The 21,009-nt window shown below is 31.1% G+C and overlaps 1 protein-coding gene and 1 long non-coding RNA gene across 5 annotated transcripts in view; both read right to left on the reverse strand.

Moving 5' to 3' along the window:
• Positions 1–21,009, reverse strand: part of LOC126742520 (RNA-binding protein Musashi homolog Rbp6) — a 660,776-nt gene that overhangs the window by 542,872 nt on the left and 96,895 nt on the right. The gene's annotated exons all lie outside the window — the stretch shown is intronic.
• The window catches only part of LOC126742523 (uncharacterized), a 102,253-nt gene continuing 90,628 nt past the window's right edge, over positions 9,385–21,009 (reverse strand). For both annotated transcript variants that reach the window (XR_007662588.1, XR_007662587.1), the window contains exon 5: positions 9,385–9,527. This is a non-coding gene — a long non-coding RNA (uncharacterized LOC126742523). The remainder of the gene's footprint in view (positions 9,528–21,009) is intronic.

The following is a 21,009-nucleotide window of genomic DNA, read 5'->3' on the forward strand; positions in this document are numbered from 1 at the left end:
AAGAAGTTCCGGCAAAAAATGCAATTTGATCAAAATTTTTCAGCAGATTGGTCTTCTTTGCGTCTAATAGTCCTAAACTAATACACGTCATAGTAGTAATGGAATTTCTTTACCCTGATATATTATGTTGTTTTCACATCTGACACGGAAGTTTTGCAGCAAAAGAATGTATATTTCCTTCAAAAGAAAAACACACTTGCCCTCCCTCACCCATTAAAACTTTTATTAGCAAACAAGGAAAAAAGAACAATTGAAGTATTAACAATAAATGAAATAAGACATTTTTCTTCTCGCTTTTGTCAAACTTGCAAACAATTAAATAAAGACGACGACGGTTGCGAGTCATTTCTGAAAGTTTCTATCTTATTTAATTCTGGAGAAAGAAAACTGTTAAGTGAACAGTCTTTTTTTCACAAATTAAGGGAAACTAAATCAAACAGGCTGACATAATTTAACCAGCACCAACTGCCTTATAATGATTTTTTCTACCCTGAAACAACAACCCAGCCCATTTTAGTAAGTCATTAGTTTGCATAATTTAACGGTAGTTAATCTCGTTATCCTATAATAGGCCATTAACGAAGGCTAAACAATTCCCATGGGCAAACTAGGCAATCTTCTTTAAGGGCTGTTTGAGGTTTTTAGTACGCGGTTATAACCTGATTTCTTTTTTGCAGTAATTTTAGTACAAATCGAGTTCACTTAACGTAATGATTCTTTTTTAAAAAATATAAGTTTTTTTTAGGTTATTGCAATATACCTAATTAAAATCCAATTATTTTTCTGAAAATTTCTAGTTGCTTTCTAAATATTTTTGATTACTGTTAATTATTTGAATCTAAATATATATATTTTTAGAGAGTTTGTGAAATATCGATAAGAAAGGCTAGATAATAAATAATTAAATTAAAATCCCTAGCAACTAGTAGCTACTTCATTTTCTAGTTACCATCTGGAAATATTGCGGTTTTATATTAAAATTTTAATATAGTTACTTAAAATTAAGCTTTATAAATGTCCAGATAATAGATGAAAAAGTTTTAAGAACAAATTTTTTAATCCGACTTACATTTTAAAGCTTCTAAATATTAAGCATATCAATAACTTTTTTAAGATAACGTAATATTAATTTCAACCCTAATACTTAAAGCGATCCCAGGGATATATTCACGTTTTATCCCTTCATTAAAAAAAAAGAGACGATCTTTAGAGGAAAATAAATGCACCAGGTAAATAGTTTTAAACTGGGTTTGCATTTGAGCGAGTGTGTCGCTTGCACGTGACTTGATTGCGAAATAATAGGCATTCGCTCGTTTATGCCCCATGCTGGCGTTGAGCCCTTCAGATCAATACCTTTACCTGATAATTATTGCCACTGATTACCGCGATTGAACTGTTTGGATTTTAACCATATGGAATCCATTTGTTAACATAAATTTAAAGTTTTTTATTCTGCTATAAATATAAGTTTTATAATTAGCGCTATTAAAGCCTCTGTATATTTTTAGGCCAGTGGAACACTGCAGGTGTATTTATAGATAATGTCTTACAAAATTAATATTTTATGGCATAAATAGGGTTCCCGGACTAAAAATGAAAACAATTATTTGTTTTCTTCTGGAAAATTTGCCCTCAAAGTTCTTCTATGAAAGTTAGTTACTAATCCAAATATGAGGTTTCTTACTATTAGATCTATTGCAATGAGTTAAGACTATTTATATTTTTTATTTCCAAAACACAGATGTATTAGAATTTAAGGCTTTTCGCTAAATAATGCCCAAATGTGTCCCTCAAAATACTTCAGGACGAGGTTTTTTTACTCACACTTAGTTGACTGAAATATATTTTAGCAGTATTTTACATCTAACGTAGGGCTATATCAGCAGGACAAGTTTCTTTCGTGGGTGCTTTAATATGCAACATAGGCAAATCTTCTTCGGTATTTTTTCGGTCAATTTGGGTCGTACGATTGTTTCTACAAGGAGAGTGAAGTAACTCGATCATTTTTTCTTTAATTCCTGGACTTATATATTGCATATTTCCGCATGCTAGACCTTTGTTGGTAAGGCAGTCTCTAGCTTAGTAGCCCTTGGTTGCATGGTTTAAGGTACCTATGAAAACCAAGGCCTCATAAGTTTTAAGGCCTGACATGTTTTTTGTGTTTTATTTAAGGGTATTTCAATAAAATCGCAAGATTTCAGTGGTCAATAAAACATGATTTTCTGTAGGAAAACATTAAAATATCTATTGTTTCAGAAATTATGCATGAAACAAAATATCTTGTAAACGGCTTCCACGGCTTTGCTGATACATGCTGGAATATACCCTTCTAACCAAATTGTCAATATAATAGTTATTGTATACATGTGGTCGTTATTTTTTGATACAGCGTCTAATTTCGGCTTTTAATGCTTCGATGGTTGTAAGCTTATTGACATAAATCTGTGACTTCAAATAACTCCACAACCAGAACTCTAAGGCGTTAAATACTAAGAGCATGGATGCCAATTCTGGTCACCAAATCGGGAAATGGCACGAACAGGAGCAAACTCGTGCGGGATTGTCAATGTTTTAGGGGTGGCATGACATGTGGTACCATCCTGCTCAAACTACATCTCATCAATAGATTTGATCAAGAGACATAATAACGTTCGCTATACACAGCTACTAAATAACCTTCTTCTTTTTCAAAAGAAAACGATCCAGTTATTCCTTCAGACCTTAATGTAGACTATACAGGAACTTTTTGTCGATAAATTGCTTTTGCATGTATCGTTCGTGGATTTTCTAAGCCCCAAATGCGACAGTTTCCTTATTAATGAAGCCATCGAAGTGAAACAGGGCTTCATCACTAAAAATGTTTTGTTTGCAAAGTCAACAGTTTGTTAGGGATCCAATTGGTAAATTTTCTTCGCTGTTCATAGTCTCCTGGCAGAAGTTGTTGAACCAACTGAATATTGTAGTAAGCAGTATGTAGCATCTGCAGTATGTAGTATGCAGCTGTAAATATTTAGTGAGAATTCGTTGAAGAGTCCCTTGTAAAATGTCCAGTTCTTATCCTCGATGACAAATTGATGTATCTGGCCTTTCTGTCTTACTCAATGAACTGCCATGATGATCTATTACAGAATTTATTGAAAGTGTTACCCTCCAACTTCAATGCAAGCACTTACCTTACGAACCATTGATGGTCGCACTCGTACAAAAATGCCTGCTGTGTTTTGAATTGTGTTCCAACTTGCCATTATTCTATTTTTTACCTCTTCAAAGTAGAAGAAAAGTATAAACTTACTGTTTTATAAAAAAGTCTAATGAGTTTAATTTGGGAGATCGCGGAGGCCACGGTTATATACTTCCGCAGCCAGCAATTAGGCTCTTCTCGATGTAAATATTCTCGAACATTTAAGCTAAAGTGCTTATGCTCAGCTAAAATAATTCATTTCAAATGCGCATATGTGACTATTGTAAAAATTCATAATTGCGTTTTTTGAGAAATTTTGTTCATCTGTGAATAGCATTCTTATCACCAATCAAGAAATTTCTCCTATTTTTTGCGAGTTTTATGAGGAAAATTACTTAGTAATAGTGTTTGCACTCTGGAGACTGTCGATTGACTAATATTTAATGTTCTAGCAATTTTTCTTGTTGTAACCTCAATTTGCTTTAAGACTGCATCTTCCGCCTACACAGTAACAGCAACTGTACGAGGTAGTTCATTGTTAGCGATTAATTTCCTGAATTTACCATTTTCAGCGAGCCGCTAATGGAGGCAAGTAAGCATGTTATAAAAACGAAAGGTCGAATATATTTAAATTTTGAGTGCTTTATGTTTACTAACTTCCATCTGTTAACTTTCAATCTGTCACGTCATAATCATGTGACAATATGACTGTCAAACATGGTGCGGAATTCAAATTCTGCGATCTTAAGACCCTTTATTAAGATAAATCAAATATAAACATTTTTGTTCTCACATTCCATACAATTGAGGTAAGATTTTATTTTTTGTCAAATGCCTGAAAGAAATAAAAAATTACATTGCAGGCAGTTGTATTTTTTTAAGTTCAAGCCTCTAGCGTAGGAAGCCTTGGATGCGTGCTTTAAAATATCTGTGAACGCCAAGGCTTGGGAATTTTAAGGCTTGACTATTTTTTATTTTAATATTAAAAAAGAATGAAAAAAAATATTAACATTATTGTCAATTTCCTCACGGCAATTAGGTTCAGATTTAATGTATTTTTTACTCACCTTCCTCTAAATCTGAGACCTATTAAAACAGCACAAGGAAGCACTAGTCAAGATTTGATATTAAGATATTGACCACTAGATCTGTGGATATATCTGAAAATTTGATCCTTTTAAGAGCTGTATTAATATGAAAAAACCGCCATTAATCAGAATCGACTTCATAAGTTCTCAGTGGTTTTTAAATCGTGCTACGGGACCTCCTAATGGATAAAAATAATTTTTATTATGCAGTATTTTACAAATAAAGGATTTTTAAATTATATATTATATTATGTCCTCGCATAAGCAAATAAATCTATGTAATTTGGTTAATGGCTTACTTAATTCCAAATGAGCAAGCAATTCACAGACGTATAATTTGTGTTCATGTATTTTTTTAGTTACGTTTTGGTACAAATTGTATATATTAATGCATTTTTTATACTTAATATAATATGCTTCAATGAATATGAAAGACTTTTAAATATAACTTGTAGAGTAAGTTATAAGCTGGTAAAAAACCCTACACCTCCTTGCATGGTAAATTATTAAATATTTCCGTTATGTAAATTAGTGTAAGCTGAACAGCTCTAAGTAGATCTAAAGGCAAATCAGCCAAAAACAAAAGAAATCCCCTCATAAAGCCATTATTTCAAGCCCATTAAGTTTCAACCAGCTCAAATAACAAGCTACACTCTCAAACTCTGTTAATTGCATTGTATTGAGGTAAACTCGCACGGCCTGTAATAAACTAATAATCACCTGCATGTGTAGAATGGTTTAATTTCCCTGTAATACGTCAGTATCTCATTATAATTTAACCCCTCGGCTATAGAAACTTACATAATAAGTCACACAATTCCGGGCGAGAATACGTGAATAGTAAGTGGCGCCCCCGTGCGGGAGGGCGCGACATTGCAATCGTAAAGTTCACCCCGCTAAGGTAGTCTCGCCCCTTTCGCCCCGCGTTCACATAAAAATATCAGGGGCGCACTTTGCACGCGTTAGAATTTATTTCGTAAGTTTAAATTGTTTTCGCCGTAGCGCGATAACTTTTTGGGTTTTCGTTTTTGTTTTTTTTTTCGACTTCTTGCTCTCTTGCAGGTGCTATAAAGTAAATAAATGGGTTTGCTGTAACACATGCAATTCGAAACTTCTTTAACCTGGGAATTTTTTAAATATATACAGGGTATCCTAGACATTTAGTTCAAATTACTTTTAATTTTTTCATTGGATTGCTTTCAGAATCGTATCATGCTGATGGTTCTATAATAATATTGTATCTCTCTTGTAGATATGATTCAGAATATAAAATTTATTTACTAATTAAGTATTTTTTACTTGAGGTTAAATAGAAGCTCCTGCTTAAACTTTTATTTAATGTTTTTCTTGTCTGTAATTATCATTTTAATTTTTTAATTATTTAAATTATTTAGAATTTGGTTTTGTGATGCCTAGGCTAAGTTTAAACAAAAAATGAATGTCTGTTGATATATAAATAAATAAATTTATATGAATTTATAAAATTATATAAATAAAAATATTTTGTACTAAGTCAATAGATATTAGATCTTAGTTTTTCTGTGTTATTTTTGTGTACCAAATAATAGTGTATTTCATCCTAGCTGCATGGCTAGATGTTACCAAGTTATCAAATTAGTTATACACCTCTCACCCTATATATATTAATAACACTTTATTTTCAGCGTAGTTTGCATTTCATTTTACTTTTTATTGTATTCGTTGTACTTTTCGTAGTCAGGCAGAGTAAATCCATAATTGTATATGTATCTTACGACTTTTATATTTTTAATAGATAAGTTTTGTTTTTAAATAGGGATTTTAGTGCTATCTATTATTTTTCATTAGTTGGGTGGGTACAAAGTTTTCTATTCATCAGTTTGTCAGATAACTAATGAACGAGATGACGGACAAACCACATTACTAGAGGAAATAAAGGTCTTTAATGAAAAAATCAGAGGTACGTAGAAAGACTTATAAGGTACAGCCGGGTTTTAAGGATCAAGTTACTAAGGTAAAAAACAAGTTTGCTCTACAATTATATAAATTGAACCATCGAAATATGAAAATAGAAGAAGAAATCAAAGAAACCAGGAAAAAAGAAAAAAATATTCCACCGAAATTCTCCTAAGAAATTAAAGCAGAATCTGGAAGTAAAAATTGAAGAATTAACTGCCTTAAACAAAAATGTGGTAATTACAATAGAGGCTCAATAGAGAGGAGAAAAAAACAGGCTTATCAAATAAAAATTAATGCATTGCATGCATAATAACGCAAAGCCAGGCTCTAAGTCAAAATCTCATTATTAAAAAAAAATGTATATGTTTAATGAGACCCTGACTTTTTTTGGAGTTTTTACTTTTGTTTTGAATGTATCTGGACTTTTATGCAACTATTAAAAAGTGAAAAACAATAATTTTGTCATCAATTTCACGACTTTGCATTAAAAACTTCAATCTATAAATAATACAATAAAATTTAAGGAAATAATGGAAGTGCTGTTATGATAAGACTGAAAGAGACCGGCTTATATATAATACAAGCCAATACATAGAATATATATTGGTTTAATTAAACTACAATTTATAGAGAAAATGAAAAAATCTGAATCACATTTTTTAAAAAAACTTAAAATTTAAGTTTCATATTTTTTTTCAGTTCTTAATAAAGCATTAAGAATTAATTGAGATAATTGTATTATCCTGACTTTGATAAGTTTACAGCTTGTAGATTGCAAAAAGTTTAAAATATCTGTCACAGATTTATATTTAACCTTAAAAAAATGATATTATAGAAATAGAGTATGCTATAAAATTAACGAGTTGTGTTGGCTTCCTATAGAAATTTTATTAAATTCAGTGTAACCTCAGTGTTTTTGTCCACAAAATTAATTTTATGTATTTACTCCTCTATTTGTTAAACAAATTGGTACTTTATGTACGTAGAGATAAACTGCATAAAGTCAACATAAGTTTTTTGGGTAGTAAATATTCTTCGGTATTATTTAACATATTTCAGGTGTAGTTTTTCGTATATTGTCGCACAATACGGTCATTATTTACAAGATTTCTGCAAGTATAAAGCTTCTGACAGAAAGCGGATTTCGCAAAAAAATTACAGAATTTTATTTCAACAATCAATTAAATGTACATGTAAACTAGTAGTGCTTCTTCAATTTATTTTTTTAGTTGCTTTTAGGATTATATTCTTATGATTATATTTAAATATATATTATTTATATTAGATTATATTTTATATTCTTATTAACTAGATAGCTTTTTAATGTTTTCTTTTTCTTATATGTATAGGTTTCTTTTTTTTTATGTAGGTATATACAATATTTATATTTTTTTGTATTTTTGGGTTCAGTAGAGTAGTCTATGGGTAGATATTTCGTCTATGTTAGCTTGTTTGGTACTAATAAAGTAATTTATTATTAATATTATTATTTAAAGAAAAAATGGTGTAATTCACATAATTTTAACTAATGATAATTGATGTTATGAAATATATTTTTGGGGTTTCTGTGCTAAACAGCTGATGCAAACGGTATTTATCTTGCAGAAAACAGCAATTAGTATTTGTCTAAAGCCAAACTGAGAGATTCATGGAAACCACTCTTTTATTGCAAATAACATTACCATTTGAGTTTGATTTAATAGTTTATACAGGATTTTAATTCTAAAATCATTTACTGGTGAGCATTAGAGATTTCCGATAAAAGAAGATCTAAGAGGGATGTTAAACTAAGCAATTGCTTGTTGTAAGAGCTTATTATAGTATTCAATAATGTTTTATTAAAAGACTCTGATGTGATTATTGTGACTTTATTTTATATATGTATATTTTTTTGTAAATTTTATTTATGCCATATAAGTTTAATTAGTGACTAATAGCCTTGAATCATCCAATTTTGAAATTTTTATATATTTGTACACTCTATATGTTAGTATATCTGGATCTCAATTTATTGGGCTTGTATATAAACTGCTTTTTTTCTGTAGCATTCTTCTTCTTTTGATAGTGATCGGCATATTAAGATTTATCAATTTTTTTTTAACTTTGTAAATCCGAACTTTATAGGATAAAGCATTTTTGAATTGATTCAGATATATCAAAGGTAATAATCGCAATATCCAAAAGTCCCAAACGGCAAGATCAACATACATATACACACATCCATATATGTGAATATATATGTATGGTAGAATCGGTGCCCGTGTCACATATTGGCTCGTAGCAGGAAACATTTCCAGTGTGTCGAATCGAATATTGTCCGTCATCCAATAATACATTTCCCGTCCTGCAGCGGTTCTGCAGGAAAGCAGCCGTGTCCGGAGAGATAACAAAGATGCAACGAAGATTTGATCGAGGACGTATGCCAATATGGAGGTTCATTTCCCGTTCCGTTAGGACGGGGACGACGTAATTCAATATTTTCCAATTACGCAGCCCGTAATGTGTGCTTATGACGCTCGCATTTTGCTTTTAATGGGGTTTAATTGGAGTTGTGCCGGTAATTAAAATTTAAAGAAAATTTGTACGACTATTGAATTCGATTTAACATGCATATAGCTTTCTTACCTATCATGTAGAATTTTCTTGAAAAACTTCATTTTGGAAATAAAGTGAATGATTAATAAGGAAGATGCTTTTTTAGAAGGAAGTTTTTTCTCCGCAAAATAAAATGCTTGTTTCAAGAGTGATGCATTTCGATGAGATAATTCATCATCATCATGATCATCAACTTCAACCAGGTATCCTAATAACACCATTAATAAAATATATTTAAAACATCAAAATAAATTCTTAAATAAAAAACTTCTTTGTAAAGAAGCTAAAGAAGTCGAATACCATTTTATGATAAAATATCAAATCAGGTATCCAAAAACCTTGAGAGAAATTGAAGTTGAAAAATCAAGATTCCTGTCTCTCACAGGTTTAGAGTTTACAGATAGAAATATTTTCTCATCCTGAAGGAACATTAGAACTCCTGTAAAAGAATATACTAAATTAATAGAAAACCACTCTACCGAATTCTTACTACTCCACGGGCTTTTTGTTGATTTTTTATACAAGCTTATTTATTTCCTTGCATTTAATTACCTTTATATCTTTAATAAATTTTATACACTATAAATAAAATAGTTTATTTTAACAAATAAAAGTATACAAGAAATAGTTATTTTAGAACATCCTAAATGCATATTATGGGTTTATAACCTCCGTAGTGTCCATTTGCTGGCTTTTCTGTTGACAATCAATTTATGCCAAATTACCTGAAACAAAAGAGAAATTTATTAGTTAGATTAAAAAAAATTATGTTTATGGAATGTGATTAGTAGTTAGTAAAATATAGTATATTTAAGAATTGTGCCAATAAATATCTTCAAGTACGTCGACGTATTTGGTTTATTTTTATAGTGTTTTAATACTATAATAGATATAGATGTAGTTAGCAATTCGACATAAGATAAACACAATTTGTTGAAGGTCCAGTCGAATTACAACTTTACTTCTTCTGCAATAAAAACAGAAAAAGCACGCATATTCCAAGGTGACTTAATAATAAAACCGATATTAACAGTTGTTTTATAAGCTCATTCTTATACCTAATTACTGCATAATTCAGTTTTTTTGACAATCACAGCTTATAAAGTTACAGATCAGATTAATCTAGATATATTAATCTAGAATCGTATTTGAAAAAGCCTTTGATCTTATTAGCCATGTCATTCTTAATTCAATACTTAATTTTCTTGGACGTTTTAAATATTCTATTTTCCTGGTAGGACAGGCTGGATTTTCTCTTGTTTTTGTCATTGCAAATATCGTTTATAGGCCAATAACACCAGACCCTATTACAACTTTTAAAGAACCGAAAATGTTAAGGCAGTTGAGGGGCTATAACTCAAAAACCAGGGGCAACAAAATTCTGAAAATATTTACACATATTCCTGGAACAATTTGACTAGATACCTGTTGCAACCCTTTTAAAAAAATTTACACAGTTTTAAGAAGAAAAATTTTGGAGAGGTCAATTTTTTTGTTAATTTTCCTAAGTGTCCTTAATTCAAAAACCAGTGGAAATTAATTTCCAATACTTCCTATTCTTGAAGTAATTTAACTAAACACGCATTGCAAGGTCATGTTAAAGATTTCCTATATTAAACGTTTTTTTTACTTTTACGTATAACTAACGAATAATTTTGTAGTATAAATAATAATTTTTTATCTATTGGTTTATCTATCGTAAATCTAGATACAATGTGTTAAGTTTTCTACATGTTCCTTTTTTTCATAAAGTACTTTATAAAGTATAACGGTAATTCTACAGGTAAAAAGTCACTGTCATTTATTAACCCATTGTCACATTTAATAAAACATGTCACATATAAAATGATTCAAAAAATTATCAAATTTTATGAAAATACGTATTTATTTCTGAAACGCATCTACTTAGGTATAGGAAAGTGTTATATTAAATTAAAGGTTATTTTAACTGTCTATTAGAAAATAAAATAAAATATAGGCTGTTCTATTAAAATAAATTGGCTTCTCGCCATTTTATTAAATAAACAATTATAGTTTAATTTTTAACGACCCTATATAATGCTGATTAAGTCAGGCTATAAGAAGTTAATCAAGACGGTATATTAAAGTGATGCTTAAAGTTTGAGCTTTTTAGGAATTTAAATAGCTGAGAAATAAATAATTAGTTGTTCCTTGGTTTTTATCAAAAAACACACAAAACTATTTTTTTTCTTAAAAACAGCTAGAGATAGATATAGGGAAGTATAATTAAAAAAGACTCAGAACGAAATAGAGAATCAAAATATTTAGAAATATATAGGGTGTTCCCTTCAAAAAATCAAAGTTGTTGCAATTTTTTTATATAAGCGGCAACGCTGCATTACTGAAACCAGGTTTTGCTGGTTACCGGATTCTCAAAAATTGTTTTCCATATACGGCTAACCTACACCCTGCATAATGGCGATATTGAAAAAATTTAGTTTTCATTTAAATATTGCCATCTCTGTCTAAGGTATTATAAAGAATTGTAATAACAGAAACTTTTTTTACGGAAAAATAGAATTTTCATAAGATTGTAATTCGTGTAGACAGTTTTCTCATACAATTACACTCACTGCTGTGATACGAGGGTGGTCCCAGAAGTACCCGACCCAAGAAAGAAAACACGAAAATTTTGGAAAAAATGTATTTATTTTTCAACATAATCTCCTTTCAGCTCTATACACTTTTCCCAGCGATGTTTTATTAGTTCGATATCCTTTTTATAATAAGAACTGTTTTGCGCCTCGAAATAGCTATTAACTGCAGACATCACTTCTTCATCGTTGAAAACCTTTGACCACTAAGCCAGTTTTTTAAGTTTGGAAACAGAAAATAATCTGAGGGGGCTAAATCTGGCGAATAGGGTGCATGAGGTAGCAATTCAAACTTTAATTCGTTAATTTTGGCCATTGCAATAACGGATTTGTGAGCTGGTGCATTGTCTTGATGAAACAACACTTTCTTCTTAACCAAATGCGGCCGTTTTTGGTTGATTTCTTCGCTCAAACGTTGCAATAAGTTCGCATAATACTCGCCGTTAATAGTTTTACCTTTTTCAAGATAGTCAATGAAAATTATCCCTTGCGCATCCCAAAAAACCGACGCCATGACCTTGCCTGCAGATGAAACGGTTTTCGCCTTCTTTGGAGCCGGTTTTCCCTTTTGAGTCCGTTGTTTTGATTGTTCTTTTGTCTCAGGTGTGAAGTGATGGACCCATGTTTCATCCATGGTTATGAAACGACGCAAAAATTCTGCTTTGTTGCTATTAAATTTTGCTAAACACTCAATTGAAACATCTTTACGACAAGGAGCAGACTCACCCAGAGTAGAATCCAGTTCAGGTTTTATATTGGTTGGGCTGAGGCCTTTTAAATAAAAGTATTGTATCACATAACGATGACCAATTTTCTCCATTTTCACAAATTCACTGAAAACGTTCACTATTGATGGCTGCCAAATAAATACTAAACAACGTGGTCGTAAAAAATCCCTATAAAATAGTGTTTTGTTCACGTAATTAAATAAGCCACGTAAAAAAAAACTTAGTTTCTAAGGCAGCTGATTATTTGGTGATTGGTTAATGTTAGATCCTATATTTACTTGAATTCCCATGTAAAATGACTATAATACCTAAGTGCAAAATTTTATAAGGGTGACAGATTTTTCGTCCTCCTATAAAACTTTTTTTATATTTTCTTCATATGGAGCTTAATGGTATAAAAATCTTTATAAGGAAAGTACAAAAAAGGTTATATCGTCATAAGAGAAGTTTTTTATGAAACTTAAAACAAATCTTTTTTTTCTAATAATCCCCAAATGTTTATCGGGATCGTCGGCATAGGTTCATATCGTGACACAACCCAATAAGCTTTACGTCAAACCACAAAGTTAATCTAAAATTTACCCAAGCCTTCCTAAATTACCTCCCATTTAAAATCCGTAAAAATATGAGTTCAAAGCTCAAAATGATAAACAGTTTACTCTTCAACCTAACGTTCCAAAAGCTAAAAGTGAGCGTTTCGAAAATGATAAGGAACGTAATATATTTTTAAGAACGAGAACGCGCGGAAAGGAGCCAGAGATATGGGTAGTCTGCGTGATGGAGTCCTGGAACAGTTAGAAGCGTGGGAAACGGTCGTAAACTTCTTTAAATTAAATTTTCGGGTTTAAGTACTTAAAGCAGGGATCATCTCGTGTCACGTCTGATAAGTTAGATGGCCATTACCTACGTAGTTTGGAGCGGGGTAAGGACTTCCCTTACAATTAAATGCACGCGGACTTTATTTCATCAGGTGCGATAAAGACTGTTTAGTATTACCCATAAGTTAGGTGAAACCTGAATAATTTCAACATTCCATAATAGTTTAGAGAAGGGAAGTTGCTGTGTTGCTTTAAGAATGGTACAAAATAATCAAACCATAAATATTTATTAGTGAAAAAATAGTGGCAAAAGCTAAGCTCTGAATCCATCTGATTTGACTATTTCATAATCGTTCAGATTTTAAATATCGTAAATAGTATAAGGGCTATAACACTTTAATTCTCGTATGCAAGCAATACTGAATGTGGTAAAGATAGAGCTAAAAAGCTGGTAAGATTAACATTAATATGAAACCGACTTTTCATGAATTCCTGTCATTAGCACACTGCTGCCACAAACCGTTTAATCCAGTGCTAAACTAGCCAAACAGTTTACGCTTCCCGCTCCTTTATCTTAACCAGTTAGATGCATGGGCCATCATGTAGTTTGGTCCCTGAACAATCGCATTAACGCACCTGTTCTCCTAATCAGAACAGCATCGGCAACATGTACAGATGACTACGTCATGCTGGCGTCACACTTCGCCGACACGATTTGTTCTGAGAGAAATGTGCGATGCCAGAGTGCCATTGTGCCCTCTCCTGCTGTCCTGTTGGACGTCATTAATTATATCCCCAGTCTCGATCGGCGGCTATTAATTGGTAATTAGGTAGCAAATAGGTTGTGCTATGTAAACGTCGGCGTTCTCAATAGTTCATGTTAGATCAATGGTTGCTTGGAAGCATTCCTGGATACTTATTTAATGTATTTCCTTACTTTAGAGACAAAGGGTGACCGTTCTAAATGCTTTTAGTATCTTTAGGATTCAGGTTCAAAAACTTTAAACAAGTTCTTTGTTTAAAATGGCCCTAGTTTTATGGCTCCAATGCAAACAATATTTATTTAGTCTAATACTTCAAATGGAAGCCTTTAATAAAATGTATTTCACATATAATAGAAAATATCCATAGCAAAATATACATTAACTACGACATATTCAAAACAAAAATAATGGAAAATAATTCTAATATAATACTGAAGTCACAAAATATAGATCATTGCTGAATCAATGGATAAAAAGGGAGCCTAACAATCAAGGTATACAAAAACGGTAAAAAACAAAATAATAAAAAATTATGGATATCGGATAAATTATACTACAAATATAGACAAAATATAAATCAATAATATAAAGGGTGTTACAAAATTCGGTGCAAATATTTTAAAAGCATATTGTTGGAGCTACAGACCGCGCAAATTGCTTGAAGAAAATCGATTATTTTGAACCGAGACTACAATTAGGCGTCAAATATCCTGAAAATTTACAAATTCTCGTTTTTTGAGTGCTCTTTTCATTTTCTGTAACAAAAAGGGTGTAAATCTCATTTTAAGGGAAGATTCAATTACTATCTTATGTTTGCAATAATAAATTTAAACATCTAGCAACATCATCTTGTTAGCCATGAAAAAGTCTCAGTTTTTTGCATTTTTTCGATACAAATAACCTTTTTCTAGAAAATCGCTGGTAAACGAAGAGAAAACATTAATAACAAAAAAAACATAAATGAGAATTTGATTTTTCCACCTATTTTCTATATCCTTGTTTCATTTTCTAAATAGTGTTTGGATCGCCTGGAAATAGTGTTTTTCTCCCGTGATGTGTCTAATTATACACAAAAAATATCATTTTATTTCCATCCTCTTCTAATTTTTAGACTGACATAGGGATTTATAGTTGAGAATTCAGTTTTTCCACTTATTTTATATATCATCCTTTCATTTTTTAAATAGTGTTTAGATCACCCGGAAATAGTGTTTTTCTCTCGTAATGTGTCTTATTGTACCTGAAAAACTTCCTATACTCTTCTAGTTTTCAGGTTAAGATAAGGATATAAGATGAATTTAAAAAGCATCTAAATTTATTCAATAAACTTATAGAATAAATAAAGCTTAACACTTGAAAAATGCAAATACCAACCAAAAGATGTAGCAAGCAATGAATTTTAAAAATTTAATAATCGGACACCAACAAAAATATAAAATAAGCATAGATAAATAGTAACATAACCTAAAGAAAATGCGAATATACTTAACGATCACTACACGACGGTTGAAGAAAAATTGGCTAATTTAATATTAGAGAAAAACTATGATAACTAAAAAACCTACTGATCTACCTAATTCAATCTGTCCTGGATTCTGTCCTAGACTATTTGAATCAGCAATCGTAAAACCCTTATTTAAAAAAGGTTTAACTTTGAAAATTACCGAGCAATAAGTTTAATATCAAACTTGGTGAAAGTGTTCGAAAAATTCGACTAGTTAGGTTTATTACTAAATACAATATCTTAATTGTCCCTCTTTTTCTTATCTTTTGAATACGCTTATATAAAAATTTGAAATTTGTCGAACATCATTAACAACCTAAATACTACTTTTTGATCTCTAGCTCATTTTGCAAAACTTTTCAAAATAGCGGCGAGGCGCCATTTTGAAAAATAAAATTAAATAGAATCGACATTATCATTTATATATCCTTCTGAAGCATTGATATAACATAAAATTTTATCAAATCGTTCATTTATACCCTAGATACTAATAAATTTTCTTGAGGAGAGGAGGTAGTCACCATTTCATGAAAGAAGTAATTTAACACCCACTAAATCTCACGGATACTCGGCTGTGTGACTCTTTCTCGACCTTTACCTAAATTTATCTCTCTCCCTTTAAACATAAAACGTATGAGGCATCGTACATATTACATTAGTGACTTTTTAATACCACATTAAAGCTGGCTGGTTTTTGGTTCACCTGCCCAAAGAATTCACCCCAAAAGAAAAAAAAATAAATGTTTGAATGACTTTTTTCTTTATTTTATCCACTGTTCATGTCATTCGACTGCACCTTGTGCAATCAGGCCGAAGCGGCCGCGTCTGGCTATTTATTGGACGGGTTCGCAGTGATTGCCGAACGTAAAGAAAGCACCGACTTTCAGCTTTTTTATTGCTTTATTTCACCTATTCCTGGTCTGGCCTCTGAGCAAGGAAGTTTTCATTAAAAAGTGACTTTTTTACGGTTTTTTCTTTTCAATTTAGCACACATATTGTGTTATAAGTAATCGTTGATTAATGAACGACTTATCCAGAGTAGAACAGTTCCAAGATCTAACTCGTCAGTAATTTAAATACAAATATACACTCAAAAAATTTTTTGGATGACACCTGGGAATCCGCGGTCTCTCTATAATCCATTATTTTTAAACGAATAATGTATTAAGTGAGGGATCTGTTTGTAGGTGAGCTAACTTTTGTCAACAGTAAGTAGTTTGTAGTGCTTTTTTTAGTATCCCATGAATCATTATCTTGGTCAAATAATTAAAAGAAAATTTTCTTAAAATCATCAATCAAGACTGTCAATTGAACCAGTTTCAATATAGTCGTTCTATATTTACTAACTTATCAGTAGCATTATGTAACTCTAATACGCTAATAGTCTTTTAAGTTCTTCGGTTCCTTTTTTCTGGATAAACAATTTTTGTTTTAAAATTCGAAGTTTTGTAATATATTTTTTTTGATAGTATCTGCACTAGAGACTTGGAACGTAAAAACAATAACAAAAGCAGCTTTAATACCAAGGATCTTCTATGGTGTCGTATTTATAACAAGTTTGTTATGGCTGTCGTGGTTTCTCACATCCCAGCCTCCAATGCTTGTGATCTTTCTAGTCATGTGGTTGTAGACCTCTATCTTCCATTGCACAGTTTAATTATACTCTCCACAATCTTCTTGGTCAACCAGTTTTTCTGCGGTTGGTAAGGATTAACTTTAGCATTCATTCTTCCGACATTGCCATACCATTTTAGCATTTTGCATTCTACAGTTCCCTTTCATCCAGTATATTTAAATGAACAAGATGGCCAATGTAGTTTCAAAATAACAAAAAACTATTAACCGAACCTTGAGTTGAGGTAGTTCGCAATTAATTCTAGAAGGTGAAAGCATTGGACCATACGCCAAAAGTGATTATCTACGACAATTTAAGTAAGATTTAAACCACGAACGATGGACGCAGTCGAAAGCCTTTGACAGATCACAAAATACTGTATTTATAGCCTCACCTTTGTTAAGCTCAGTTAAGCTCATACTACCCTATTCAAAAAAATTGTGTGTGTCTATTTTTAGAATATTGGATTTAATTGTGCTTTGGTTTTATGCTTATATCTCGTTAAATATTTCCGCATGCGCTTAAAAGCCATCTTTTCAATAACCTTCAAAAGTGTAGGTAGTAGGGAAATTGGTCTATAATTTGCAGGCTCACTTAGGATCTCAATATTAAAATTCTCACTTTTATCCTCTCTGTCCCTTTTTGTCAAATCTTTATTGAACTAGCCCTATTCTCGTATAACTCTGGTGGAATTCTCTAATTCTCTAGCCCTTACCACAACTTGGCTAATAGAACACTATACATGGCATTCACAATACAGACATCATAAGCATTTTGAAGGTCAATAAATACCAAATGTGTGTTCTTATTGTGTGATTGCTGATATATGCAGTTTTTCATTCTAATTGTAGCTCTTTGCTTCTCAAGAATAAATTAAAGGTATAAGCCAACAGCTGAAATAATTTGTCAGGTGTTAATTCAGTTTCTTGGCAGTAAGAAATATTACATTTTTTATTGCCAGTATGTTGAAATTCTGTTGGATCTTCTGTCAGCATTTTTTTCATAGTATTCTACCCATTTTTTCGGAGAAATCAGATTTAACCTACCGCGCTATTTACCATCTGGTCTATTATCTTTAATTATTTTGCAAGCTTCTTTACTCTATATGGCAGACTTTATTCCACAATTCATTGTGTGCTTTATTGACCACTTTTTTACTTTATGGTTTAAACTGTTGCCGATCGTTAAAAAAGTCCTTTTTTTTTGTAATGGTGTTGTTCTAATCTAGATACAGTACAAATATATTATTTCCCTTCTACACCAGATGTTGCACTCAACTCTTTTCTTCTTCAAACCCGATTTCTTCTTTTTTAAGATTTTTTCTTTTTTAATGATTAACGAGAATCATTAATTCGAATTGTTTAACGTTACCATTAATCATGATTCACCAGCTCTAAATACTGATTTTGAAAACAATGGTTCCACAATCAACTCGTGATGTCAGTTTATACTTATCAGCCTCTTATGTTCAGATGTTGATTCTTTCAACAATTTACACTCCCTAGCAGTCAATTTTCCCTTGGTTGAAAAATGCTAGCAATAAAAATTAGTGATTTTTTTTATATAAGTATTGTTGGTTCTGGATTCTGGACCTGATTAATCTGATAAATTCTGCGCTAATTCTCGAGGTAATGAAACCATTATGAAGTATTTCTGTTCTTAGGCGTATGCACTTTAAGTATTTCAATATTAAAAAAGCAAGTATTTCTCTCTAACTCTGATAACGAAACCCTTTTTTGAAATTTTAACTGGTTTCCAATGATTTTTTAATGTTCAAACGCTTATTTATAGGCATTACCAATTTTCCTGTTTAGCAGTACTATTTGCATAATGATTCTTTTATTAATAAATTAATATTTGTTTAATGGAGTGGAAAGTTCATGTTCCAGATTACGATCTGAACAATTTAATAGATTCAGGATATAAGAACTATAACACACATATCTATTTTATTTTAACAAGTTTTTCTATATGTCAAACAATACATCCATGAGTGTTCTTAAATTAATATTTTTTACTACAAAAACATCCCTATATTTTCATTAAAACATTCCGGACCGTCTTCGCAGTTTTAATGAAAATTCCAATCAGACAAAAATCCATTCTGCGTTTTTTTTTTGCTTGTTCCGAACTGGCTGTGCAAGTCGTTATTTGTATTCGTAAGAAAGTGACTTTTCTATTACCCGCAATAATTTAGGAAAAATGCTGCGCTGGCGGGACGAACGACGGGCTGCAATGCGACATGCTGAAGCATGGCTGCATCTTATCTGCTCGAAAAAGCCCGCCGACAAGATTAGGTTGTTATCCTGTTGGCAACACCGTTCGATTCCGGCTTGATGTATTTGTCGTCGCACAGTGGAACGGCTTTCAGGATATTTTTTGGTCGAATTTAATAGTAGTAATAGAAATTTGAATAATTTTACTAATAGTTATTCTTGAAGGTTGATATCGTGAAGTATTTTTAAAATAACCAAATCTAGCCTCTTCATTCTGTTCTACAATAAATTTCTTCCTATTTAAGTTGTCTTAAGAACCTCTTGAATGATGCGTCTACAAACTCTTCACTCAACGCAAATTTTCACAAGTCAGACATAAGTAAAGGAAAATCAAACTAGTGCTATTTGGCATTGTGATAATTAAATTTGTACAAACCTTGTCAAGTTATGGACAAAAAAGAGATTTCAAATAATTTTAGTGAATTTTTTTGTAGAGTTGGAGAGAAATTTGAAATTCCAAATGATTATAGGGAACAGAAACCACGGTGTTCAAAAAGCCTATTTTGTTTCATAAAATAAATGAACTTGATGTTGTGAGGACTATAAGCAAATTAAAAACAAAAAGGTCTCTAGGTCATTATGGCGTTCGTTCCGAAATTCTCATAGTAATTTTCTATGAAATAGCACCTATAAACTTAATACTTTAATAAATTTTTGTTTTCAAATTGGAACATTTCCAGATGCCCTTAAAATAGGAGAAATTAATCCACTTTTTAAGGAAGGAGATAATATGAATCTAAGCAACAATAGGTCGATTTCACTTAATTCAAATTTTTCAAGAATCGTAGAAACCATCCTAAATTGTTACTTTTTTGGACAAAATAATGTTATCTTTGATAACCAATTTTGACCTTAGAAAAGGCAAATCAACAGAAGATGCAATTTTATGTGTGACCGCAAAAATTTATGAGGCCCTTGATAAAAACAAACTGTGCATCTCTGTATTTATAGATCTTAAAAAACCATTTAATATAGTTTGTTGTAAAAAACTTCTAGGAAAGTAGAAAAAAATGAACTTAAATGTATTTCAATGACTGTAACCTGCAGGGTATTTCTAGTAACAGTGCTGAGACCTGTCTTATTTATTGTGTATATAAATGGTCTTTCAAAAATACATTCACAGGGACATACAACTAGTTTTGCCGACGATACTGTTATCTTTTATGAAGGATAATCATAAAAATCTTTAAAAGAATTAATTAAATTAGATTGTAAAAAAATATGTAAGTGGTTTCACATAAATAAATTAACACTAAATAAGCACAAAACAAAATTTTTGCCATTTACATGCTATTCTTATACTTTGCCAAATTTTTCCACCATAGAAATTAATTTAAACGTCACAATCTCCAAAACTGATGTTGTTAAATATGTATCTCGGTATTATGATAGATTTTTATTTTAACTCTTAATAGTCAATGAGAGATCCTTTAAAAGAAAATTAAGACTGGTTTTTTGAGAAAGGTAAGCAAACATTGCACATGTTTTATAAGTAGAAACATGCTTAAAATAATTAATTAATAGGTATTAATGTGTTTGTAATTTATGGAATAAGTATATGTTCTGCATCAAAATAAAATGTTATTAGCTCTAATTAGTTATTTAAGTAGATTGTGCCTAACTTGTGTAGAACAACGAAATGGACCAGAAATATCGATTGTGACATGTAAAAGTTGTGAAAACTATGGACACTAAACCGAATGTGACTTTATTCGCTACATGGACTTTTCACGGATTTTGTTTTTTTCTTGTTCTAACAAGCTTTACTGCTTCAGGGTGTATTTATGTATTTGACTGTATATGGATTTAAAATTATCGTAAATAAATATTTTATTATTGATTTAATAATGATATCGAAGCAGATAGGTGAAAAATGGGAAAATGGGT

This window comes from Anthonomus grandis, chromosome 11 (assembly GCF_022605725.1).
Source record: "Anthonomus grandis grandis chromosome 11, icAntGran1.3, whole genome shotgun sequence".
Classification (NCBI taxonomy): domain Eukaryota; kingdom Metazoa; phylum Arthropoda; class Insecta; order Coleoptera; family Curculionidae; genus Anthonomus; species Anthonomus grandis.